This window comes from Heptranchias perlo, chromosome 14 (assembly GCF_035084215.1).
Source record: "Heptranchias perlo isolate sHepPer1 chromosome 14, sHepPer1.hap1, whole genome shotgun sequence".
Classification (NCBI taxonomy): domain Eukaryota; kingdom Metazoa; phylum Chordata; class Chondrichthyes; order Hexanchiformes; family Hexanchidae; genus Heptranchias; species Heptranchias perlo.
Window position 1 is genome coordinate 21,389,445 of NC_090338.1, and position 27,606 is coordinate 21,417,050.

The 27,606-nt window shown below is 41.2% G+C and overlaps 1 protein-coding gene across 1 annotated transcript in view; it reads left to right on the plus strand.

Annotated features, from left to right (window-relative positions):
* tenm2a (teneurin transmembrane protein 2a) overlaps window positions 1–27,606 on the plus strand; it is a 1,632,827-nt gene that overhangs the window by 645,391 nt on the left and 959,830 nt on the right. The window contains exon 5 of the mRNA XM_067996099.1: window positions 8,696–8,777. The gene's annotated coding sequence lies outside the window, so the exon portion shown is untranslated. The remainder of the gene's footprint in view (window positions 1–8,695; window positions 8,778–27,606) is intronic.

A 27,606-nucleotide genomic window follows, 5' to 3' on the forward strand; every position in this document is an offset into this window, starting at 1 on the left:
TTCAGTTGATCCAGCATCCACAGACCTTTATGCCAGATTTCCTCTACCCCTTGTGTGAAAAAAAATTGCTTCCTGATCCCACTCTTAAATGGCCTAGCTCTGATTTTAAGATTATGACCCCTTGTTCTGGATTCCCTCACCAGAAGAAATAGTTTCCCTGTATCTACCCTATTAAATTTCTTTATCATTTTAAAAATCTTGATTAGATCACCACTCAACCTTCTAAACTCAAGGGAATACAAACCAAGTTTATGGAAGCTGTCTTCATAATTTAACCCTTTAAGCCCGAGTATCATGCTAGTGAATCTGCTGTGTAACCCCCTCCAAGGCCAGTATTTCTTTCCTGAGGTGTGATGCCCAAAACTGAACACAGTACTCCAGATGGGGCCTGATCAAGGCTCTGCACAACTGAAGCATTACTTCCTCACTTTTGAATTCAAATCCCCTTGAGATAAAGGCCAAGATTCTATTAGCCTTTTTAAAATGACTTTTTTATACCTGTGCACTAGCTTTTAGTGATTTGTGTACTTGGACACCTAGATCCCTTTGCTCCACATAGCTCACCATTAAGAAAATATTCTGATTTGTCTTTCTCAGATCCAAAGTGGATGACCTCGCAGTTCCCCACATTGAACTCCATCTACCTTCGTTTTGCCTACTGACTTGGTCTGTCTATGTCCCTCTGTAATTTCCTGCTCCCACAAATGAGTCAAAAGAAGCCTTTCAGTTGGCGTTCTGAACCAAGAAATAGAACTGTTTGGGCATGCAACTTATACACCATGAAATTAACTTGTGTTAGCACTTTGATGTGTTTAACGAAACAATAACAACAACAACTTGATATGTTATAGCACCTTTAATGTAGGAAAATGTCCCTGACGTAGTCATACCCACAGAATCATACCCATCAACCAATGTCCCACACTCCTCCATCATCATCCCTGAGTATGTCCTGGCCAACCACCAGGAAGGGAAGTTGGGTGGTCAGCAGTTTAGTAAATAGGATCGAGAGAGCAAGAAGTAAGTCTCATGGACAAGATGAGGTACTGCCTCCAAGGTATGAGTGTTTCCCTTATGTCTTGGTGATGAAAATTGAGCATAGTACTCAAGGTGAGGTCTGACTAGGGCACTATACAGTTTTAAAAAGGCATCTTTTGACTTGTACTCAAATGAACTGTATATTTGAGCATTTATGTTGTTTATTACTGCTCCACAGTGATTTGACATGTTAAAATCCAAAACTACAATCATTTCCAGATCTTATTCTGCCTAATCTTTAGTTTTTACCATTCACAATATACTTTTGATATCTACTTTGATGTCAGTTTGTAATACCCACTTACCTTTGAATTTTGCCTGCCACTGATTTGCCCAATTGCAGATTTTATCTAATTCATTTTGCAGATCCCTTGTGTCTTTGTCCATATTGTCAACTTAACCAGTTGGCACTGAGTTTCAGTGTCTAAGTTATTTCATATCAAGTAGTATCCCCAGCACTGATCCCTGTATTCTGATGTATTAAATATTGGTAGTAGCTCTTTTAAAATGAGGTTTTGTACCTAACCCCTGCCCCCGCCCCCAGTCCCCTTCATAAAATGCTGGTTGTGCCAGAGTTTAAACACTTTATCAGTTAATATAACTATTAAAGCTGTTAATTCTTGAACTGTGCTTCCTCTATGAATGAATTTACTGATTTATAATAACTCTTCAATGATAATAACAGATACTTTCTTCCCTGTGGGTTTGGAAATCTTGTGACTCCCTACTGTACGTTATTAGATTACTCAACTATCACCCTTAAATTGTACAGACCAGCATAAAGATTGATAATGCAAGACACACACAGGCAAATTTCCCTGAGGTTAGAAAGTTATATTATTTTATACTGAGCTTTCATCTCATTCCTTTATTTGTATCAATTTGAATTACATGACATTTAATATAATTTATAAGGAATATTTTTATGAAACTTGAAATAGGAAAGTATTCAGAATGCAAGAAAATGTCATCTAGAGACCAATAAATAGTTGGCATGGTTAAAACATAACGTGCATTTTGAATATATGGAGGAAAGATGACTCCCTGGTGGAGCTGAAAGAGCAGCTTATTGATATGGACCAAGTACAGGTGAGTGGAGGTTGTAATTAGCTGAGGCCGACAGGCTTTCACTTTAATTATAACCTCGACCCATCTGTAATATATTCGGAGCAATAAGGCTGCTCCTTCAGCTCCACTGGGGAGCCCTATCCATCTCTTACACACAGTACAAAACGTTACAGGGAAACCCATCTACAACCACCATCCTTCAAACAGACTTCCAATTTTTAGTTGGTCAATAAAATAGGTTGTATTATAGGAATAGATTTTTAAAAATATATACAAATACTCAATTCACAGAAAGTAAATCAAAATTTAAAAGAGAAAAGATAGGTTAACATTTCAGGTGGGGCCCTGGTAAAGGATCCCACCCAAAATGTAATTTTTCTTTCATATGTAGACTGACATGCTGTACATTTCAATCATTTTATTTTACAGTATTGTTGTTGATGTATGTGTTCATTTAAGATTACATTTCTTTTAAAAACATCTATTATTTCTGTGCATGAATTTATATTCACAACATAGCTATTGCTTCATGTGAGGATGAAAATACAATCAATTGGTAATCAATTTCAGGGATCTAGTTTATCCTTTGGAATCAATGGTCTTAATTGACTTGACTTAGTATTAGTGAAGGTTAATTGGCAGCAGTTAAGCAATGGAAGAGGAGGAGATAGGTAACAGTTAGAAAAGGTCGATTTGAAAAATGGGGGCTATTTTCATTTGAACAGAGGCGATTAAGGGTGATTTGATAGAGGTGTCAAAAAGTATGAAGGGATAGGACAGAGTAAATAGAAAGAGACTGTTTGTAGTGACTGAGGGGTCTAGGACAAGAAGTGAATTCATCCAATCATCCACAATATAATTATCGAATAAGCAGATTATTAGAAAATTTGGTTCGAAAACCAGAAGTTGCAGATAATAAATATTCTACCTGACAATTTCTTCCATACTTCCTTCATGCTTAGAGGTATGAAGTGTAATGTTCAGAAGGAAATGAAAACAAATTATAGCATTTATCAGAGGGAGAATTAATATAACAGTACTTAATTACAGTCACTGAAAAGACCCCCAAACTTCAGAAAATATAAAACTAACTTGCATCTTTCCTTTTTCATCAAATATCTTTGCAACAGAACTTATTGTTGCGGAAGAGATTATACTTAAATAGCACGTCTATATTCAGGACTTGTTCTCCAGAACTTCCCTCCTTCCTTGAATGATGGTACCATGCTTTCAGAATATACACAAATAAAATAAATTAAAAAGCCCCCAACCATCCATAAGATACAACAACATAACAAATTCCAAATGCAAAGTTTCACTTGTCATATCGCTTGCTGTAAGTACATAGTAGATACTGGGTAGGTAGAAATATTCACTTCTGTATAACACTGTATGACTTCAGTATGTCTCAGTGGCGACTCCTGAACATGTACCATATTAATGTGAAAAGCTCAGCTGGTCCAATGCATACCTTCCAGTTCTGTAGACAAGTAATATGTAAAGAGGAGCTGATATCTGATAAGAGTAAGAGTAATGTGTTGGGTAATGGGTGATCCTGTATTCATTTGTCCAGCATCTCAACAGAATCAATTGAAACTAGTCAGTATAAATGCCACTTGCAGGGAGCATAGTATCTACAGCAAGTTGGAGTGCCAGTGTGCTGCTCCGCGTAGTGATGGAGTGCAGATTGAATTTCCCCCATGCCACTAAACTCTTTGAACCCTTCTTAATGTGTGGAGATGCTAAGCTAAGGCCAAATTCTTCCTCAGATTGGCTAGGCAATGTAGATTGAGTCATCCTGGACTGCTCTCGCATGAGCTCGGGAATCCAGTCCAGAGTAACACATGCAGTTATGGGTGATCAGGGCACCCACTTAACCTCATCCTCCCGGAAGACGAGGGAACTAGGTTTTTAAAAAATCCTGTACAAATGCCGTTTAACTTCCAAATGGCACAGCATGTACTACATCTCGTACCATGGGACGCACTTAATACAGCTTTTACTATCCTGAACACTAATCCCACTATCATCAAATTGCATTAGGTCTCAGCGCAAAGCTTGTCATAGCATTAATTCAGCAGTACCAGAAGTCTGTGCGTGTTCTCTTGTCTCCCCCCCGCTCCCCACCTCCGCCCCAGATCTTGTTCTGTCTCTATTCCTAATCCTGTACAGAGTACTTTATTATGAGCCAGTGATTTGTCAGCTGTCCACCTGTTCACTAATATATTCTGAAGGCTCGATTCATTTAACAGTAACTGCTGCCATGGCCAAGATCCTACAATTGTCACTGGGAATATATCGTTTTTTAAAAAAAAATTCCAAGGCTAAATTAGTAATGGCATATTTAATTTTTTTTCCCACACATAACATGTCCAAATACTTGAGTCATGCTTCAGGGCAACTGTGTGATGCAGTGGATTAGTACACTTTTCTTTCACCTGGGAGACCTGAGTTTGAATCCATCCTGGGATAATGGGATGAAAGTCTTCTCCCCCTGCCAACTGTGCAAATCCAAAGTGAAATGACCTTGTCGTATCCAACCCAATTCCTAGTAGGTATGAGCCCACTACATAATAGTTTTTTTTTCTGTTTTTGCAGGTGACATTTTCTCTTTTGAAAGTAGATTTTCCCTATATCCTTTTTAATGGGATCTCCCTGTTGTTATGCACCAACTCAGGCTGGGCAAGTGGGCAAGCTATCTGCTTCTGTACCTCCACTAATGCTGCTCTGAAACGGACTGCTTTGAGGCGAACAAGAGCAGTCGGGAAATGTCTCTACCTATGATGTTCATTTCCTCTATATGAGAAAGTGTCAGGTCTCTCTGTTCCTCCCATATGGCAGCACAGTAGAGATGAGAAATTCAGTTAGGTGGGGAGCAAAGGGAATTTTAGCAATGAGCCCATATTCCAACACTTCATGGCACTATATCACTTTCTCCCAATTGAATCAATCCTGTAAATCCCAACCTTGGAATCAGATGCCTGAGGCCCTATTTTAACCCGGAGCAGGAATCGGGCAAACTTCTCCTGACCTCGGTAGCACCAGGCCAAGGAGGGGTTTTAACACCCGAGCCTCATCTGCCTGCTTCCAGTCAGGTGGCTGCCCGCAATGGATGGGAAGCGGCAGCTGGCCAGTGGGCAGGAGCGTAATTTTGTGTGGCAGGAGGCCGCCAGCTGGGAACGAAGGAACGGTCGCCGGCACTGAGTTAAATGGAAGGATGTGGGCTGAGTGGCCAGCTTGCATGATAATGCCAGCACAAAGCGGGATTTTGTGTGATAGGAGGCCGCTGCCAGGGACCCAAGAGAATGGTTCCTGGCGCTAAGGTAAGTGGTCGGGGGCAAGGGTCAGGAGAGCATTGCGATCGGGTGAGGAGGGAAGCTTGGGGCAGGGGAGACTGAAAGTTTCCTTGCGGGACCCAGAGGAGCACTCCTACTCTACTTAACCCACAAGAAAAACCCCAAAGGTTACCTTCCTAAGCCTCTTCGAGTCCCGCTCCTGTTTGCTGCCAGGTTTCACCAGCAGGTCTGGCGACTTGAATGATCCATAGTTAAAATCGCATGGCGCGGGGGTGGGGGGGTTACCAATTGTGTCATAAGACCCTGACTTTAACATATTCATGAGGCCACATCTGCCTGCAGTGGGCGCTTCAATGCATCCAAAAACCCAGAAGTTAAAATTGCACCAGGTAGCAGTCTGTCAGGAGCGCAGTGCAAAGTACTCGACTGCTGCAATTACAATCCACTCGCCCCATTCCTGTCGGGCTTATGTGTTAATTTGAAAGTCACAAAGGAGGAGAGGGCGGTGACGAGGCAGAGGGCCTTGAGCAGCGAATTCCAGAACATGGGGTCTTGATGGCAGAATGAGCAAAGTGGGGGATGTGGGGGGCTGCATAATTGGCTGGAGTCAGAGCAAAGGAGCGTTCGGGGGAGTTCACCATTCCATTGGCTTTTTTGATTGCTGCTTTGCAGAGGTTGGATACATTGGGTGTTGAGTTTGATAGGGCGCCGAGGTCTCTAACAACTTCAACCTCAGCTATTTTAACACCATTCGTGACATATGGGTACTGCCTAATATTCTTTCCTATGTGCAGTACTTCCTAAATGCAGTATCAGTTGTGGCTCAGTTGGTCGCATTCTCACCTCTAAGTCAGAAAGTTGTGTGTTCAAGTCCCACTCCAGAGACTTGAGCACAAAACCTAGACTAACACTCCAGTGTGGGACTGAGGAAGTGCTGCATAGTCGGAGCTTCCGTCTTTCGGATGAGACGTTAAACCGAGGCTCCGTCAGCCCTCTCTGGTGGATGTAAGAGGTCCCAAGGCACTATTTCAGAGAAGAGCAGGGAATTTATCCCCAGCGTCCTGGCCAATATCTATCCCTCAACCAACATCACTTAAAAACAGATTATCTGGTCATTATCACATTGCTGTTTGTGGGATCTTGCTGTGCGCAAATTGGTTGCCTTGTTTACTACATTACAACAGTGACTACACTTCAAAAGTACTTCATTGGCTGTAAAGCGCTTTGGGACATCCAGAGGTCATGAAAAGCACCATATAAATGCAAGTCTGTCTTTTTTTTCGCACTTGTCTATATTAAATTTCAGCTGCCATTGTTTTGTCCACTTACAAACTTCACCAAACTCATTCTGTAATTTCTGAATTCCCTCCTCCAACTTCACGGCTGTCCTGGCCGGCCTCCCATCTTCCGCCCTCCATAAACTTGAGCTCATCCAAATTCTGCTGCCTGTATCCTAATTCACACCAAGTCCCATTCCCTCATCACCCATGTGCTTGCTGACCTACATTGGTTCAGGAATGCCTCGATTTTAAAATTCTCATCCTTGTTTTCAAATCCCTCCATGGCCTCGCCCCTTCCTATCTCTGTAACCTCCTCCAGCCCTATAACCCTCCGAGATCTCTGTGCTCCTCCAATTCTTGCCTTTTGCGCATCCCCGATTTTAATCGCTCTACCATTGGCAGTTGTGCCTTCAGCTGCCTAGGCCCTATGCTCTGGAATTCCCTCCCTAAACCTTTCCACCTCTCAACCTCTCTCTCTTCCTTTAAGACACTCCTTAAATTTTGTTTGATGACTCTCCTATGAAGCGCCTTGTGACATTTCACTACGGACATTTCACTACGTTAAAGGTGCTATATAAATGCAAGTTGTTGTTATTGTTGTTCTTGCTCTTCCTACTTTGATATCATCTGCAAATTTGGCCAATTTGTATTGAATTTCTGAATCCAAGTCATAGATGTGCATTTGAAGAGCACAAAGTTCTTCTGGTGTCCTGGCCAACATTCTTCCCTCATACAATGCCACCAAAAACAGATCAACTTGTTTGTGGAATTTTGCTGTGTATAAAATGGCTGCCATTTGTATACATCATGCGAGTTATTGGACTTCAAAGTAACTCATTGTTTGTAAAACACTTTGAGACAGTTAAATAAATGAAAATCTCTCGTGCATATCTATTTCTTTTGACAATGCTGACTTGAGAATCGCAGCTAACACTAATGTAATACTTTATTCCACTACCAGTCTGGCCAAATGAAAAGGCAGGGTCACCAGAAACAAAATAAGATTCTGGGGTAGACAAAATGATATTGGTAGGACTAGTGGTCATAGATTTAAAATAGTTGGCAAAAGAACTAGAGGGGAAATGAGGAGAATTTTTTTCACAGTGTTGTTAAGATCAGGAACGCACTACCTGAAAGGGTTGTGGAAGCAGATTCCATGGGAACTTTCAAAAGGCAACAGGACATGTTCTTGAAAAGGACTAGTTTGCAGGGGTATGGGGAAAAAGCTGGGGTGTGGGACTAAATTGGACCGCTCTTTCAAAGAGCCGACACAGGCATGACTGGCCGAATGGCCTCCTTCCGTGCTGTAAGATTCTATGATTCTAAATGGGATTTTTAACTTACCTATTCTTGCACTGCTTCGGCAGTTGCCCTGCAATTCCTGGACAGCAGTGAATGCGTTTTTTAAAATCCTGCACGAGCCTTCCATATGTAGAGCAAATTCTTTCCCTGCCCTACTGCGTCTAATGCCTTCAAGAGCGAGATAGTAAAGAAAAAGAGTTTTACTCACAAACTCATTAGTCTGAATATGCCACACACACAAAAATACTCCAGAAGCTAAAATAATTCAGGTCACAATTCCCCCTGTGTTTCTCAATGGCAGCGAGGATAAAATAATGGCACATTCCTCAACAGCAAAGGGACTTTTGGAAGTGTTCCTATTTGTCTGCGCCTCAGACAGCTGAGACACCACTGCTGTTGCCTGCCAACTTCAGAAGCATGCTGTGATTTGAGGAACATAGTATCTTTTCAAAGTGAGATTGGTGTTGCCACCTTTTATGTGAGAAACAAATTGGTGAAAATGTCTTCATCGTACTGAATTTGTACTTATTTTTTGAAATCCTTATGAATTCTAACAAGTCAGGTCACATGTTTAGGTAAGAAGAAAACCTGGAGTTTTACTTGTGCCAATGATCTCTGCGCAGCTCAGTGAGAAAACCTGAGAGTTATTTATATTTAGTGGTAGTTTCTCCAGGTTACAATGTTTTTATTTTATGATCTGCCTTTGTTTAGATACCAAAGGCATCACTGAGGACACTTGTGCGGAATTAACTTTCAAGGGAAGGGAAAAGAGAGAAGAGGAGGAGACAATTAGGTAAGAAAAATTAAAGAAACGTTATAATTATTTCATTCCTTGAATAATAAGTGGGACATCAATTTATGTCAATGTTTCTTTGTCTAAATTTAGAAATTCTTTTCCAGGAATTTTCCTGTCTTCATCCAATTTCTATTTGAAATAATTAATTTGACGCCATTGTGAATGTTGAGTCATTTTAAAAAAATTATGGAGAAAGTTAGCACTTATTGGCATGTAATGGCAGAAGATGGTGTATTCATAAATTTGCGGGCCCATTCTGGTGGGTTAAACTGTTAATAGAAATTGTCAACAAGCACTGGTTGTGTTAATTCACAGTATTGCTGATGAGCCAAAATTTGACATTCCTAGCCATGGCCAACTGAGCTATGATATTACTTATTCAAGCAGGATTGCTGAGGTTACCATGTTATTTTTTCATAATGATGGTTCATTTGCATCATAGTCTTTATGCAGTGGCAATTATAGAGTGGTTGCAAGCTCGCAGCGCAGCATAGTTTACAAAATGTGTACCACTGTTCTGTAGCATAGTTGAAGTTGATTTATAGTTTTTACTTGGACCTTTCCAATGTCACTCAAAGATACAGTTCTGTGTATTAAAATGGAAGTTGTTCATCCGAACTATTCCATAATCCTAAATGTTATAGAAGAGTTTAGCAGAGCATGCTATCTTTCAGTCCCACTTTACCTTGTTCTGTGCCTTAATACTGAAAATCAGAACCAGCGGGGGAGCAGGAATTTTGTGTTGAATCACAGCTTTTTTTCCAATTTTCTTCCCTCATTTCCTGGAATTGGTGACTCCTGCTCCAGTATGCTTCCACAAATGTCAGCAGCCCTCGGCACCTGATTGGGATGGGGGGATAGCGTTTGTGGGGGGCGGGGGGCGGGGATCAGAAACAATCCCAAACCTGTCCTCGCCTGATCATACACACATACTACTGATCAAGAATCATGGCTGATTTTTCTTTCTCCTTCCTAGTTCAGAAGCACTGAAGCCAATTGTTTTGTTCCCAGCATTACACCAGCTGAGATCAACTGATTAAGCACAGAAGAGTAGTTAAGCCTGCGAGCTGCCTGATCTGTATCATTAAGATTTCTTTTTACCACCTATACCCTTTAGAGAAAATCAGAGACATATAAAAGATCTCTAGCAGTGACATAAGTCAGGAGTACCGCTTACAGTCTTAACACTGTTCATAATGTTTGTGGAATAATTTCACAATCAACAATTTTAAAGGGGAAAAAAAAGAACAGGAAAAAGGAGTGGTTGGGATACATTGGTAAATGTACATTAGGAGGGTATATCAGTTCAGACAAATAAAGTTACTTGCTAACAATAGAGGATGCAATGATAAACTGATTTATATTCAAGCCTGCTCCAGCGAAGTGGGAATTTTCAAATGAACCTGGATGAACAGAATGGTTCAAAGGCAAAATACTGAGGATGCTGGAAATCTGAAATGAAAACAGAAAATGCTGGAGAAGCTCAGCAAGTCAGGCAGCATCTGTGGACAAAGAAACAGAGTTAACGTTTCAGGTCAAAGACCTCTCGTTCGAACTGGAAGGTGTTAAAAGAGTTAAAGTTTTTAAGCAAGTACAGAGCCAGGGAAAAGGGGGAGAGGGAGGGGAGGGGAGGAAAGAACAAAGGGGATGGTATGTGATAGGGTAGAGGGCACGAGTAATTAAATGACAAAAGGGATGATGGTGTAAGGCAAGGAAGGTGGTAATGGGACAGGTTAAGAAACAAAAGGTTGATCAAGAGCAGCTGCAAATGGCAGCAGCTGAACCATTACCAGCACTAGCTGACTGAAAAAATGGGAGCAGTGGTTATGATCTGAAGTTATTGAAATCAATGTTGAGGCCGCAAGGTTGTAAAGTGCAACCAAAATGAAAGGTGAGGTGCTGTTCCTCGAGCTTACGTTGAGCTTCAGTGGAGCAACGTAAGAGGCGGAGAGGCAAGGACAGAGAGGTCAGAGTGGGAATGGGAGGGGGAATTAAAATGGCAAGCGACCAGCAGGTCAGGGTCACGCTTGCGGACAGAGCGGAGGTGATCAGCAATGCGATCACCTAGTCTGCGTTTGGTCTCCCCAATGTAGAAGAGACCACATTGTGTGCCGCGGATACAGTATACTAAATTTAAAGAAGTACAAGTAAACCGCTGTTTCACCTGGAAGGAGTATTTGGGGCCCTGGACGGTGGGAAGGGAAGAGGTGATGGGGCAGGAAATGGAATGGTTGGTGGTTGTGCGGATTCTTAACCCCTCCATCTACCTTTTAAATAATATCCCCCAGGTTTTCACTCTTGATTCATGACTTGTATCTGTAGCAACTTTTTAAAAAAATTGTGGGAAGAACTACACTATCAAACTGTCACCGCTTTCTGGTTGCCATTGACCATCATGATTGTCACTGAAGGTCAGGTACATTTCAAAAATCTGCATGGAATACCTGCAGGAAAGCCTCATGCACCAACACTATTGCCTTTGAAACTATCCCAGGCAATGTTGTAGCTTTTGGAACTTTTCTGTCTCTTGTATACAGAAGTATGGAGAACCGCAGAGTTTAGTTATCACTTGGAGAACCCAAATTGTTGGAGCATGTGTTTGGGTAGGGGAAATCTATGACTGGCACACTAGTTAATTGACCCCATAGATTTCCCCTACCTAAACCTTTCTGTGGTCTTAGCAACAGAAGGGATGATATTATGAGACGTTGGTGCTTGTTATAGTTGTCACTCGCTGTTGTGCCACCAAAGAAAAATAAATTTGAACCAAGATATTAATTTATAGCCTGACTGTCTGTCATCTGTCATATATTGTGCTGTCAATAAAATGAAAACAGCACCAATGATGATTAAAAGTAACACAGAAAGAAGACTGAGAACTGAGGCGATGATATTAGGGCAGGATAATCCTGTCACAAATACGATTTTCAGGAGGGTATAGTAAGGGAATTATTTGCAGTTCTGGAACAGAATTATGGGGAGATAAGATTTTCTGAAGCTTGAATAACCAGTTTTAAACATTAGGAAGGAAATAATTCTTCATATACGAAATGTATTTGAAATGAAATTGTAAAGCTATTCTTATTAAATAGGTTTAGAATTTTGTTTCTTATAGGGCACAGAGGAAAATTTCCCTTTAAAACACCAAGAACATAGTTCACTCTGTCCGCCCCATCGTGTCACAGCTAGTGATAGCATCCATTCACCGGTACTAGCACAAACATCAAATTGAGACACATCTCTATCAAACTAAAAGAGCGCACCAAGGGAGCAGGTAGTGGCAACACTGGGGTGAAAGGGTTAATTTTCGAACAAGGATTTGTATTCTGGAGAAATGGGGAAGAAAATCCGACCCACAGAAAAATGCAATATTTTGAAACGTTCTGTGGGTGGCATCACAGGTTTGGTCTGTTCAGTGTAAAGTGAGCCATTGGAGCATAAATAATAAGATATAGTGATTCCAAACAATCAAAAAGAAAAGATTAGCCTAGTGATGGTAACTGTACTTTCATTGTTACATTAACGATTGACCTTTTCCTGTCATGGAACCTTTTCAAGTCTCCATTGTCCATAAACGTACCCAGATCAGCTGCTGCAGTCAAGGCTGCAAAGGCACTTGGGAAACTGCTCTAATATGTATCCAGATCTCTGATGACATTCGTTTCAAAAGTTTGTGCGTGGTTCCACTGTTAACATACCTATGAAAATTTCTGTAGTTTACAGGACAGTTCACCTACATACAGATATACCAGAAAAATAAGGAAAGTTGCTACTCTTCAGGGAAATGAGAGCGAGATGTATCCTGATGGGCCATTAGTAGTCCATTAGCAAATTGCAGTGATTTTAAAACTGGGACATTACAGGGTGCATTAAGCTGAACAGGCAGGATATGTGCATCCTCAATGGGGATGTAACCAGCCGGCACCAAACCAACAATTTTCATTGCATGAGTCCCATTGTGAAAGAGGTACTTGTGGATTGATGGTGTATGCCTGCCACATTCGGGTGCAACAATTGTATTTCTTCATTATTTAACAACATATCTGAACAATTGATAGTGTGTTTTTCACTTTTGTGGCCGTGTAGGGAAAACCATGGAAAAAGATCAGGATAAAGTATGTAGTCTATAAGCAAACTCTGGTCATGACATGGGAACGTCACTCTGTAACTCAGATATGATGTGTCCACAAACATTTGCTAATTCACTGTATTGCGCACTCAAGTGCGTGTGATTCTATATATATATATATATATATATATCGCTGTTCGCAAGCTGCTGGTTGTGGCATGCTCAGCCAAGAGCACATTGTGTGCTATTTGGAGCCCCAAAACGGGGGTAAGCCAAAGCCAAAGCCAAAGAAAACTGTGGAGGACTGCTTTGCTTCTGAGTGCAAGAGTTAGCGCTGGATAAGTAACCACTTTCTTCAGCACAGATGACATTATTGCCTCAAGGATCATTGCATATAAAAGATATGCTAAGTTGTAATTTGTTTTAGAAGCCATTTTAATGAATGCATTCATGACAAATGTGAAGAATGGAAGTTTTTCGCAAATACAGTAATGTAAGACACATATGAAATCCTTAGGGAAGCCAGCTCGGATGAAGTTAATTTGTGTCAACCTTTAGAATCCCATTACACTCAGTCTTTCATTCCTTGACAACATTATTATAAATTAATAATCAATCACAGTTCATGATTAATCAGTCACAAGTTTTCATAGTTGTTATACCCAGGTTCAGACGTATATGATATGTGGGGGAGATAATATGTACAAGTGAAATATTATATATGTATTTATGCAGGATGGCAGCCAAAAAAAATCCACTGATATCCCTCTCTCACTATCAGACTCGAGACTGTTCTGGTAAGAAGAGGCATGGGCCACACTTGGAATACTTGATTTTCACATTTTGCATTTTTTTTAATTCTCTTTACCTTTCAAAGCTATTTAAGGATATGTGTGTGCTGTCACTTTGCAATTCATTTCATTTATTATCTGGAGTACTTTTCTATTCCAACTGATATCCAGGCCAGGCCGTGAGCTCCTATTCCACCAGAGAAGGAAACAGCAAAAAGAATGAGAATAGAATCATAGAAAGTCTTGGCACAGAAGGAGGCCATTCGGCCTATCATGTCCGTGCCGGGCGAAGAAGAGCTATCCAGTTTAATCCCACTTTCCAGCACTTGGTCTGTAGCCCTGTAGGTTATAGCACTTCAAGTGCATATCCAAGTACTTATTAAATGAGTTGAGGGTTTCTGCCTCTACCACCCTTTCAGGCAATAAGTTCCAGACCCCCACCACCCTCTGAGTGAAAAAATTTCTCCTTAGCTCCTGTCTAATCCTTCGACCAATTACTTTAAATCTCCAAATGAATTACCTCACACTTCTCTGGATTGAATTCCATTTGCATTCAATACATTCAAGGCTGATGAGTTCGACAAATTTTTGATCAGCAAGGGAGTCAAAGGGTATGGGGAAAAGGCGGGAAATTGGAGTTGAGGTAAAAATCAGATCAGCCATCGAGGGGCCGAATGGCCTACTCCTGCACCTATCCCTTGTGGTCTTATGCCACTTTTCTGCCCACCTGACCAGTCCATTGATATCTTCCTGCAGTCTACAGCTTTCCTCCTCGTCATCAACCACACGGCTAATTTTTGTATCATCTGCAAACTTCTTAATCATGCCCCCTACATTTAAGTCCAAATCATTAATATATACCACCAAAAGCAAGTGACCTAGTATTGAGCCTTGCAGGACCCTACTGGAAACAGCCTTCCAGTCACAAAAACTCGCATCAACCACTACCCTTTGCTTCCTGCCACTGAGCCAGAAGTAGCCATCAGTTCCTTTTCAGTTAAAGGATGATACATAGAATGTTGAAAGGATTGCATTATGTTGTGAAAGATATATTTCCCCCTCCTCCAAAAAAAAATAAGACTAAAGCTGTGTCGCATTATAAACTCTGCTGTTGGGCTATGTGATGAAGATTATTTTTGAACAGGTTCTGAGGTGTGATTGCTGTGTTTCCGAAACTGTGGAAACACATAATTATGAATAATGGCAGACTCCCCAAGAATGCTCGATGGTTCCAAATCTAACCTGGGCAGGGTTTTCAAAAGAATTTTATTCACTCTTGATTTTTGGAAAGTACCATATGCCCATTTATAAATGGTTCTGTCACATGGGGACTACTTTTCAAAGAGGGATGCCTTTATAAAGAGAAAACCTCTCTACTGGGGAAAAAAATCATGCTCAGGAAAAACATACTGATATATATAAGTGGGTAGTGGCGTATACAGAGAAATAGACAGATGAGGGAGAAAGACAAAATAAAACTCCACCTATATGTTCAAAGAGGGATTCTTGATTTGAGAAAGAGACTAGGATTTTTAGATCGTCCTCAAATTTAGTCATTTTGGGGTCACTTTCAAACATGCTAGTGATAACAATTTCAATAAAAATTGCACCCGATCCTATGTCCCCCCGCCCACCCCCAACACCATCCACTCCCACTCTCCCCCACCCCACTCAACAATAAAAAATGCTTTGGAATATTTCTCACATGCAGCTTGCAGCATAGATACATTCTAAAAATTATGCTTACAAAATATCGAGACTCGAACTTGATTCTCAGGGTTATCAGTAATTTACATCTACAATCCCGTGGAACGGAATCAGATACCATACTTCTTTTGGTAACTCCAATTCATTTTTATAGGTTTGTAGAGAAGAGATCAAATCCCAGTCATGGAATAAACTTCTTTCATTGTATTAGTCACAATTCTCTCCATTTAATAAGTCTGATCTTCTCTCTGCTACCTTGATTACTTTACTCTATGTTCACTTATGTATGCCATCTTGGTTGCTCTGATGTCATTTTCTGCTGTGAATTGTGGATAAATTGTCACTTGGACAGTACTGTAAAGCATATTCCATATGCAATCATTCCCATTAAATAAACTGATAAAAATTGACGAGATAGTACATGGGGTGTTCTCCATTACATCTTTAACCCATAATTCCTCGCAGACTTAAACAGGGAGAAAAATGTGAAACAGTTGACAGTGTAATTTGGAATGAAGTCAAATCAAATAAATTACTTTGTCATTGAGGTTTAGATTGCATTAAAATGGACATTGTTGTCATATTTGGAAGTTATTTAGGTAGAAATAATCTGCTCAGAAAACACTGGTGAATGTCTGCAATGTTGATTACCAGGATAGATTTACACTGCAGCATACATAGTATCTGCTACACCATGAAGCTCTATAATACACTACCTGTGTTTTTAATTCTAGCTTAAAATGTGTTAGTTGGAAGATTAGATGGCATAGTTGGTTGGGCTGCTGTCCTTTCGTCCTTCTTGAAATCTAACTCAGGCTGATGGGATGAAAGTCTCATCCAAATGTCAGCAGTAAAGATTCTAAGTGAAATAAGTTTGGAATAGCTTCAATCCTCTTCCTAAAATTGGCAATAGTAGGGCTCTGATTGACAGATGATTGCAATGGTGCACCAGATACAGTGTGTACAGTTGGGAGTCGCTGTTCTGAAATGGAGGATTATGGCGTGTTGTTGGCTTGCTGGAGAGGAACCTTTACCCTGAGTCCGATACAGTAACTGGGACCACAAAGCAGCAAATGTCTTGCATGAATGGTCTTAATTTTGAAGGTAAAATTTATCTATATAACAAAACCCATGTATGTGGTACCGATGAACCTATTATGCAAGGGAGCATGCTCCCACACTGCTCTTTAATGTGATATGACAAGGTACGATCTTCATTCTGAGGTTTTTTTTTAAGCTTTAGTTTAGATTTGCAGATCTGTTTAACCTTCGCAATATATTCTCAAAAGTCGCAGTCCCGCTGATCGGGCAATTATATTTTGTGTTTAGGTAAAGCTGAGAAACTATCATAAAATCAGGAGAATGTATTCCCACAGCACATTATTGCTGCTGAACCATGCTTACATAGAATTTAATTTTGAATTTATTCATTAATTTGTTTTGTTTAACTTGGTAGGTAATTTATGCATTCCAGAAAATGTTTATTAAATACATGGCAGTGTCTAGTTAAGATCAGGAAAAAAAATGAGTTGAGATCAGACAAATTTTTTATTTTAATTTCAGTCAACCTTTCCTCTTTTTATTTCTCCCACCCCCCTTCGAATTTGTTCTAACAGATGATGAATGTTCAAATCCAGAGTGGAATTGTTTTATTATTTTGTTATTGCTGCAGAAATAAAATGTAATTACAGTTGATGTGTGGGTGGCTTTTACATTGTGTTGTACAGGTAGGCCTCTGTAGAACCCATCATTGCACTACGTAACAGTTAATCTGTTGGTGGAAGTTTTTTTCTTCTTGCTGTCGGCTTTGGCTCAGTGGTAGCACTCTCTGAGTTAGAAGATTGTGGGTTCAAGTCCCACTACAGAGACTTGAGGACATAATCCAGGCTGGCACTTCAGTACTGAGGGAGTACAGCATTGTCCGAGGTGCCATCGTTTGGATAAAACGTTAAATCGAGGCCCCGTTTGCCCACTCAGGTGGACGTAAAAGATGCCATGGCACTATTCGGAGAAAAGCAGGGGAGTTCTCCCGGTGCCTGGGCAAATATTTATCCCTCAACTAACATTGTTATGCTGTTGGTGCACAAATTAGCTGCCATGTTTCCTAAATTACAACAGTGACTGCACTTCAAAAGTACTTCATTGGCCGTAAAGTCCTTTGAGACATTCTGATGTTGTGAAAGGCGCTATATAAATGCAAATCTTTCTTTCAGACTGCCAGACTTTGGGATTTGGTTGGTTATGACCAGTCTAAACTGTTCAATCAGATGATTACATTTTCACACACCTACTGCAATATCAAGTGATTTCAAAGCTGAGCAGTGCCACTCGTTAGATTTGAACTTACCCTCAAACTATCCACAGGCTTTTGGGCACCAACTTGCTGTAATGGGGAGCCGAAAAAAGTGCCACGTCCTCTACTGGGCATCTGTGAGCTGTGTGAACAGGGCAAGGAACTTTGTATCCCGTAACCAATCAGACTGAAGAATCATTAATGAGCAGCGCAGACACAGAATTAGGAAGTGTAAGTTAGAATAGTAAATTCATGGTAAAATCAGTTACAGAAAGCGCAATAAATAGAGGGTAAGAAATATTGAATTAAAAGGCAGAAAGACAAAGAAAAAGTAAAAGTAAAAAATCTTTTTTTTTAAATGTCCAACAACAATTAAAATGTCGAGGAATGAGACTCCACACTTGTGAAAGTAAACTTTCATTGCCAGAGAGGTTGTTTGGCAGTCATTAAGGCTTAGCACACCGTTAAAAGTTTAGTTAGACTAAAAACTCTGGGCGTACCTTTTTCTGGCGCGATTATTTCATTTCCAGCAGGGCAGTGCAGGAACTTCAACAGTGAGTCAGCCGGTGAGATCTCCTTCCATGAAGCTTCTGGAGGAGCAGGGCATCTGGTAGAGGAACTTCTGGATTTCTGCGTTTAACTGTACACGTGCAGTCGCCGGAAGTTCCTTTACCGTTTGCACTGAAATAACGGTGAGCGCTGTTAGGCACGCTGTTATTTTTAGAGCAAATTCCGGGCCATTGTGTGTGCAGGCTAGATTGCTAGATTGAAGTTTTCATTAAATTGTTGAGGTGGAATTTCATATAGTTTAATGCTGCAGACGAATGTGCCCAAATAAATCTTATGTGTGGAATACAACTGGCCTTTTATATTTAAGATGGATTCCTGTGAGAAAATATTTATCATTTTGTCTAATTATTAAAAAAACACTTTTTGGAGTGTTTTCCATTACCCCACCTGAGTACTATTTAGAGTGTCAGCTTGGTCCAGTGGTAGCTTCTGAGTTAGAGGGTTGTGGAATCAAGTCCGAATCCAGGGACGAGAGCGCAAAATCTAGCCTGACATTTCTGTGCAGTAATGAGTGAAGTGCTGCAGTGTTAGAGGAGTCATTGTTCAGATGAGATGTTAAAGTGAGGCCCTTTCTGCCTGTTTGTGAAGGTGAATTGTTTGAGTAGGTTAAAGAGAAGAGGTTCAGCAATGCAATTAATGACCAAATGAGTGAAATACAACTACTATTCATTACATTTAAGATTTGAGGTGTTTATCCTCTAGTGTTTATAGTTAAAGAAAATTTCTTCTGCTCAACTATAATTGGTTAAGAATGAAAGTTTAGCAAAACTTCATGCAAAGAACGTTATATCCCAAAGATATGGCACTGTTCAAAGAAGAGATGGGGAATTCTCCTAGAAGTGTTCTGGCCAACACTTTGCTTTTTCTGGCATCTTACTGTGATAAAATTGCTGCATTTGTCTATAAAACATCAGTGACTTCACTTCAAAAGTAATTCATTGGCTGTGAAGCACTTTTGGGTCAACCTGAGGACATGAAAGGTGCTTTGTAAATGCAAGTCCTTTCTTCTTTGCTGTGCTAATGCTGACAAGTATGGTTGGTTTATTCCCTCAGACCGTCTCCGTCTTTCCCCCTTACCCCTACCTTTCAGATCCTCTGCTTGTCATTGCCGTGAGATAGTGTGATACAGCTGGCATGTCCCCTCCACGTGATTAACCTTTGGAGTCACCACCATAGCCATTTGCAGTTCTGATGAGCCCCGGCTGGTCAAGTGATTTGGCGCTGCGATGAACCTTTCAGCCAGAAACAGAACAGCTTGTAGAGCAACACAGTTACAGTAGTAGTGTTCTTTTAATGACCCTTGGCCTCAGAGCTTCTTGCAAGTGAAGCAGTGTTTCATGTTTCATCCTTCCTGTCACTGCTTTCCCAAAGTGTCTTGATGGGAAGTGCCAGAAAAAAATTTCGTCCAACCTTAACAAAGGATTTCACTATTGAGCTATCATTCAGGTTATGCGCATGAACTATGAAATTGGGTCTCTAATTGCAGAACTTTTTAATTGCTTGGCTGTTTGGCCTAATCTTTAATCGCAAATTATTTTACGGTGATTACAAATATTCCCCTTAGTTGAATGGTATGTGCCGCTGTATCGAGTCTATGCAGAATTCATTTTCAATTTCTCTGTGCAGTTTACGAATCCCAGTGCAATAATGGTGTGGGTTTGTGAAGGTGAATTGTTTGAGAAGGTTAAAGAGAAGAGTTTCAGCAGTGCAATTCATGACCGAATGAGTGAAATACAACTACTACTCATTACATTTAAGATTTGAGGTGTTTATCCTCTTGTGTTTATAGTTAAAGAAAATTTCTTCTGCTCAAGTATAATTGGTTTTGAATGAAAGTTTAGCAAACCTTCATGCAAAGAACATTATATCCCAAAGATATCCATTGTGTTAGGCCTGCTATCCCTTCCCCAGCTCTATTATCCAGCTGTATTCATGGTAATATCAATCAGAAAGGTTACTATGCTCCAGTTAGAACCATAGAACTATAGAAAAGATACAGCACAGAAGGGGGCCATTCAGCCCATCATGTCTGCGCCGGCTTGAAGAACAACTAGGTGCCCATTCTAATCCCACCTTCCAGCATCCAGTCCGTAGCCCTGCAGCTTACAGCACTTTAGGTGCAGGTCCAGGTATTTTTTAAAAGAGTTGAGGGTCCCTGCCTCTACCATCAATTCGGGCAGCGAATTCCATACACCCACCACCCTCTGGGTAAAAAAGTTTTTCCTCATGTTCCCTCTAATCTTTCCGCCAATCAGCTTAAATCTATGTCCTCTAGTTCTTGAGCTCTCTGCTCGGGGAAACAGGTACTTCCTGTGTACTCTTTCTGGGCCCTTCATAATTTGTACACGTCAATGAAGTCTCCCCTCAGCCTCCTCTGCTCCAAGGAAAACAACCCCACCCTATCCAATCTCTCCTCGTGGCTGCAATTTTCAAGCCCTGGCAACATTCTTATAAATCTTCTCTGCACTCTCTCCAGAGCAATTACATCCTTCTTGTAATGTGGTGACCACAACTGTGCACAATACTCCAGCTGTGGCCTTACCAGCGTTTTATATGGTTCCATCATTACATCCCTGCTTTTGTATTCTATACCTCGGCTAATAACGGAGAGCATTCCATATGCCTTCTTCACAACCTTATCTACCTGTACTGCCACTTCAGGGACCTGTGCACATGCACTCCAAGGTCTCTTACTTCCTCTACCCCTCTCAATATATTCCCGTTTACTGCGTATTCCCTTTTACTGTTTGCCCTACCTAAGTGCAAGTTGAACTCCATTTGCCACTTTTCCGCCCATTCCACCAACCCATTGATATCTTCTCGGAGTCTACAGTATCATCTACATGGCCAATTTTTGTGTCATCTGCAAATTTGCCAATCATGCCCCCTACATTCAAGTCCAAATCATTAATATATACCACAAACAGCAAGGGACCCAACACTGAGCTCTGTGGCACACCAGTGGAAACGGACTTCCATTCGCAAGGACATCCATTAACTTTTACTCTTTGTTTCCTGTTACTGAGCCAATTTTGGATCCAATTCGCCACATTTCCCTGTATCCCATGGGCTTTTATGTTTCTGACCAGTCTGCCATGTGGGACCTTGTCAAATGCCTTATTAAAATGCATGTAAACAACATCCACTACACTACCCTCATCAATCCTCCTTGCCACTTCCTCAAAGAATTTAATCAGATTTGTAAGGAATGACCTTCCCTGAACAAATCCATGCTGACTATCCCTGATTGACCCATGCCTTTCCAAGTGACAGTTTATCCTATCTCTCAGTATTGATTCTAATAGTTTGCCCAACACTGAGGTAAAACTGACCGGCCTATAATTGTTCGACCTTTCCCTCGTACCCTTTTTAAACAATGGTACTACGTTTGCAGTCTTCCAGTCCTCCGGTACTTCCCCTGTTTCTAGTGAGGATTGGAAAATGATCCTCAGAGTATCCGTTATTTCCTCCCTGGCTTCCTTCAATAACCTAGGAAACAATCCATCCGGCCCTGTTAACTTATCAACTTTCAAGGATTCCAGTCCCTCCAGTACTTCCTCTCTCGTTATGTTTACCTTATCCAATATCTCACACCTCTCTTCTTTAACTTCTACGTCCGGATGATCCCTTTCCTTTGTGAATATGGAGACAAAATATTCATTTAAAACCCTACCAACATCCTCTGCTTCTGCACACAAGTTACCCTTATCATTCCTGATAGGTCCCACCTTTACTTAGCTATCCTCTTCTTCTTAATGTACTTATAAAACATCTTTGGATTTCTTTAATCTTACTAGCTAATATTTTTTCATGCCCTCTCTTTGCTCTCCTTATTTCCTTTTTTAATCATCCCTGTACTTTCTATACTCCTAGGATTTCTGCAGTATTTAGTTTTCTGTGACAGTCATAAGCTTTCTTTTTCTGCTTTATCTTGCCCCGTATACTTCTAGACAACCAGGGGGCTCTAGATTTGGCAGTGCCACCCATTTTCTTTGAGAGGATGTGTCTGCATTGTACCCGTAGAATTTCACTTTTTAGTGCCTCCCACTGGCTTGCCACTGATTTCTCCTCAAGTAGTTGTGTCCAGTCCACTTCTGCCAAATCACCTCCTAGTTCCGTAAAATTTGCCTTCCCCCAATTTAAAACGTTTACTCCTGATTTGACTCTGTCTTTTTCCATAATAATGCTAAAACTAACTGAATTGTGGTCACTATCTCCAATATGGTCACCCATTGTCACTTCACCCACTTGCCCATCTTCATTTCCCAGGACTAAATCTAGAATTGCATCCCTTCTTGTTGGGCTTGTCACGTACTGGCTAAAAAAGTTCTCCTGGACACCGATCAAGAATTTTGCGCCTTCTGTGCCCCTCACACTATTTGAATCCCAGTTGATGTTAGGGTAGTTCATGTCCTCTACTATTATTGCCCTCTTATTTTTGCACTCAGAAATTTGCCTACATATTTGTTCTTCTATCTCCCTTTCGCTATTCGGGAGTCTGTAATACACTCCTCGTAATGTGACTGCCTCTTTTTTATTTCTTAGTTCAACCCATATGGCCTAGATTGATGATCCATTTAGCATATCACCCCTTCTCACAACTGTAATTGATTATTTAACCAATAATGCTACCCCTCCTCCTTTTTTATCACCCACTCTATTGTGCCTAAAAACTCTATATCCAGGGATATTGAGCTGCTAATTACCCCCCTCTTTAAGCCAGGTTTCTGTTATAGCAATGATATCATGCTGCCATGTGTCTATCTGTGTCCTTAGCTCATCTGCTTTGTTTGTAATACTCCTTACATTGAAGTATATACCCTTTAACCCCGTCAAATTCCTGTGCTGAACACTATTTAACCTTTGCTTCTTTTGCCTTTTTGAGCCGCTAACTACGTCACTAACTGCTTTTCTACTTCCCGTTTCCTGGTCTGAATTTGCCCTTTTGGTTCCCGTCCCCCTGCCATACTAGTTTAAACCTTCCCCAACAGAACTAGCAAATGCCACTGCGAGGATATTGGTCCCGGTTCTGCTTGGGTGCAACCCATCCAGCTTGTACAGATCCCGCCTTTTCCAGAATCGGACCCAATGCCTCAGGAATTTAAACCCCTCCCTCCTACACCATCTCTCAAGCTACGCATTCATCAGGTCTATTCTCTTATTTCTGCTCTTGCTAGCATGTGGCACGGGGAGTAATCCTGAGATTACTACCTTAGAGGTCCTGCTTTTTAATTTATTTCCTAACTTCCTATGTTCTGCTTGCAGGACCTCATCCCTTTTTTTTTTACTGATTTTGTTGGTACCGATATGGACCACCACCTCTGGCTGTTCACCCTCCCCCTTCAGAATGTCCTGCTCTCTTAATTTACAGAACGTTAACTGCACTAGGGACCTTGATTCGCTAAAAAATGCTACTTGCTATAAGACCTGCAGACCTTACCTTTCTTTTTGCTTTAGTTACTGCACTGTAGAATAGCAGAAATACTCACATACTCTTTTACTAATACTGTCAATATTGTTCACTGATCTGTCTAGATATACAGTAGAGAAGTTTGCGAAAGGATCCAATTCTTTTTCCTGTCTTCCAGTTGCTCAAGAGTAATTTTTTCTCTCCCCCAAACAATGTGACTGAGTCTGGAAATTCCCTTCTTCTCCTGGGGCCTTGAAAGAAAGCACCTCCAACATTACAGCACTTCCTTAGTACTGCACTGCACTGAATGTGTCAGCTTGGATTTTTATAGTCAAGTCTCTGGAGTGGGACTTGAACCCACAACCAACAACAACTTGCAGTATATAGCACCTTTCGCGTGCCACTCTGTGACATCCTTGAACCTAGCACCAGGGAGGCAACATACCATCCTGGAGTCACGTCTGCGGCCACAGAAACGCCTGTTCCCCTTACGATGGAATCCCCTATCACTATTGCTCTCCCCGTCTTTTTCCTCTCCTCCTGTGCAGCTGAGTCACTCGTGGTGGCACAGTCTTGGCTCTTGCTGCATTCCCCTGATACGCCATCTCTCCCGACAATATCCAAAGCGGAATATCTGTTTGAGAGGGAGATGGCCCCAGGGGACTCCTGCTCTACCTGTCTAGTCCTTTTACTCTGCCTGGCTGTCACCCATTTCCTTTCTGCCTGCGTAATCTTTACCTGCAGTGTGACCACCTCACTGAACGTGCTATCCACGATAATCTCAGCATCGCGGATGCTCCACAGTGAATCCACCCGCAGCTCCAGCTCCGAAATGCAGTTAGCCAGTAGCTGCAGCTGGACACACTTCCTGCATATATGGTCGCCAGCGATACCGGTAGTGTCCATGACTTCCCACATAGTGCAGGAGGAGCATATCCCGGGTGCAAGCTCTGCTGCCATGACTTGCCTTAGATTAAGCTGGTTAGTTACTCCCTTTAAGGAGTTTACTCTCTTAATTTACAGAACGTTAACTGCACTAGGGACCTTGATTCGCTAAAAAATGCTACTTGCTATAAGACCTGCAGACCTTACCTTTCTTTTTGCTTTAGTTACTGCACTGTAGAATAGCAGAAATACTCACATACTCTTTTACTAATACTGTCAATATTGTTCACTGATCTGTCTAGATATACAGTAGAGAAGTTTGCGAAAGGATCCAATTCTTTTTCCTGTCTTCCAGTTGCTCAAGAGTAATTTTTTCTCTCCCCCAAACAATGTGACTGAGTCTGGAAATTCCCTTCTTCTCCTGGGGCCTTGAAAGAAAGCACCTCCAACATTACAGCACTTCCTTAGTACTGCACTGCACTGAATGTGTCAGCTTGGATTTTTATAGTCAAGTCTCTGGAGTGGGACTTGAACCCACAACCAACAACAACTTGCACTTATATAGCACCTTTCGCGTGGCAAAACGTCTCAAGACTTGGGCTCCTTCCAGTCATCAGAGGGAGAAGACTTTCATCCCCTCAGTTTGTGTTGGATACAAGCCCACTTCTTCGTGGTGAAATGGCAGTGTTGAAAACAAAATGATATTCTGTAACTAATCTGTTTTGCACACAAGCATTGTTTCTTTGTGAATTTGTGGACATTGCTAAGTAAATAGGTTGAGTTTGCAAATTCAGACCACATACAGCTGACGAGAAGTCTAATTTCATATGGAATGTATTTCTAACATTCTTCGAGGAAGCTAACTGATATCTTTATTACCATATTGTAACTTTCTACATGTGTTTACATGAATCGGTGAAAATATAAAATATTTACATATTTGTAATATATTTTTGATCATGGGGATGGTTGGGATATATTCATATTCTGAAACCAAGGTCCTGTTTTTTTTTTATGTGGATATATTGGGCACAATTTTGAAATGGTGGTGGGGTGGGTGGGGCAGGGCGGTGAAGGTGCGCGTGGCAAACCCGAATTTAAAAAAACTTAACATTTCCGACACGATCGCAATGTAATTGATGGTGATTAAAGTTCTTTCTGGATTTTGCGCCTGGCAGCCAGCCTGATTGACAAGCTGGCTGCTGACAGGAGCTGCAACGCGAGGGAGGGGGGAAGAGAAAGAGAGAGACGCTGGAACGGAAGATCGGAGGGGCGGGGTTGAGTGGAAGAATGGGGCGGGGGAGAAGGGAAGATCGGGGAGGGGAGAGGGGAAGATCGGGGGGGAGGGGGTGAAGAGGGGGAGATCGGGGGACGTCGGGAAAAGGGGGAGATCAGAGAGGGAGAAGTCGGACATCGGAGCAGGATGGAAAGGTAGGTTGATTTTGTGTTTTAACTTTGTGCAATGGTTTTTTATTTAATTTATTTTTGCCTGATCCGGCCCTTAACCAGGCATGAATCAGAAGCCGTGGGAAAGCCGCCCAGGTAAGTTTAAAAATCATTCTAACTACCAAATATGTCACAGTAAAGTGCCTTAAGTATCTCAATGAGGTACATTTGGTTCTTTAACTATCATCCCACCGGCTTTAATTGCTGGCGGGACTTCCGGATTCAGGACGCCCGCGTGCGCACAGGTGCATCTGTGGGAAACTCGGAAGTTGGCAGGTTGGAGCCGGCTTTTGAACCTGCTCTGTATTTTCGTAATTTTCGTAATTTTCGCAGCCCCAACACACCCGCAATTCAAGTTTAAAATTGAGCCCATTGTATGCAGTTTATTTATTCCTGGTTTTATGTGCTTCCTGTGTCCGTCAGACCCTGTCCGTGATATTGTATGCTGGACAAGCTGTATACCCACCACAGTACAGAGCTTGATATTTGAAAGCAGGATAAATTAAAATGCTGGTGCTGGAGCCAGTATTCATTTGCCTTGGGTCAATGATGGTGCAGGAAATATGCCACAAATCCATGCATGCTTCGGACTCTCAAACAAATGGTGTACAATGCAATACATGCACAGATGCCAGTACCTCTGCCATTAGAAGGATATGCTGTTAGGTTTATATGAAGAGGGGTTGGGAAGAGGCTCATGTGGAGCATAAATGCTGGCATGGAACAGTTGGGCCGAATGGCTTGTTTCTGTGCTGTGGATTCTATGTAACACTACACATTCTCTGGTCAATTATCAGAGAGTGCTATTTACATTTCTATTTATTTCTCTTTATACCAGTAATTATCAGAATGTGTTCAGTTAAGTCCAAGACTTGTATATATTCTTACTACAGCCTCTGTGGGAGGTGTTAACCAATAATTGCAGAAATCGTTCACATTGTCAACTTGCTCTTAAATAATTCCAATAAGAAAAGAAACATTTTTAGGAGAATAAAATATGATGCCGGCCAGAGAGTTGATTTTTTTATGGTTTATTAACTGCAGTTTTGAATGCAGAATAATGTAATTTCAAATTCCATCTTCAGTAGCCTGCTGTAACTTTCATAATTGCTTTTCCTAATTGAGAAAAGCAAACCTCTGTCTCCACACAGCTAGTCAGGTAGATGGATTATAGAATTATCAACAGGGTAGATGGACGTCCTCCTCAAGAGTGGGGGTGGGCGGGGTAGGTTCCAAGGCCTGTGGCCATAGTTGCAGTGTATCATTGGCTCTGTGACACCCCTTTGATCAAATGTTACAGCCAACACAGCTAGAATGTGGTACAAGTCTCCCCAGAGTGCCTTTAATCATCCTCTGCAGGCCACTTAAGAAATACTCAGCTAATTCTTTTTTTTCTCCCCTTTCCCCTTTGGAGATACAGTTTAATAATTTGGTAAACTGTAAAATCAAATTTCTGTTATTGAACACCGAGGAAACCTAATTTAAATGTGATGACAAGGCTGGCAGACTAATGTCACCCAGTTGCACAGTGGAAACTCAATTTCTCAAATTGATCATCTTATCAAATGAAATTAATGTTCCCCTGAGATGCACAAAAAGAAGTCTCTCCATGGTAATCGCAGTGTGAGCTGGCCTTACATTTGGAGACGTGAACA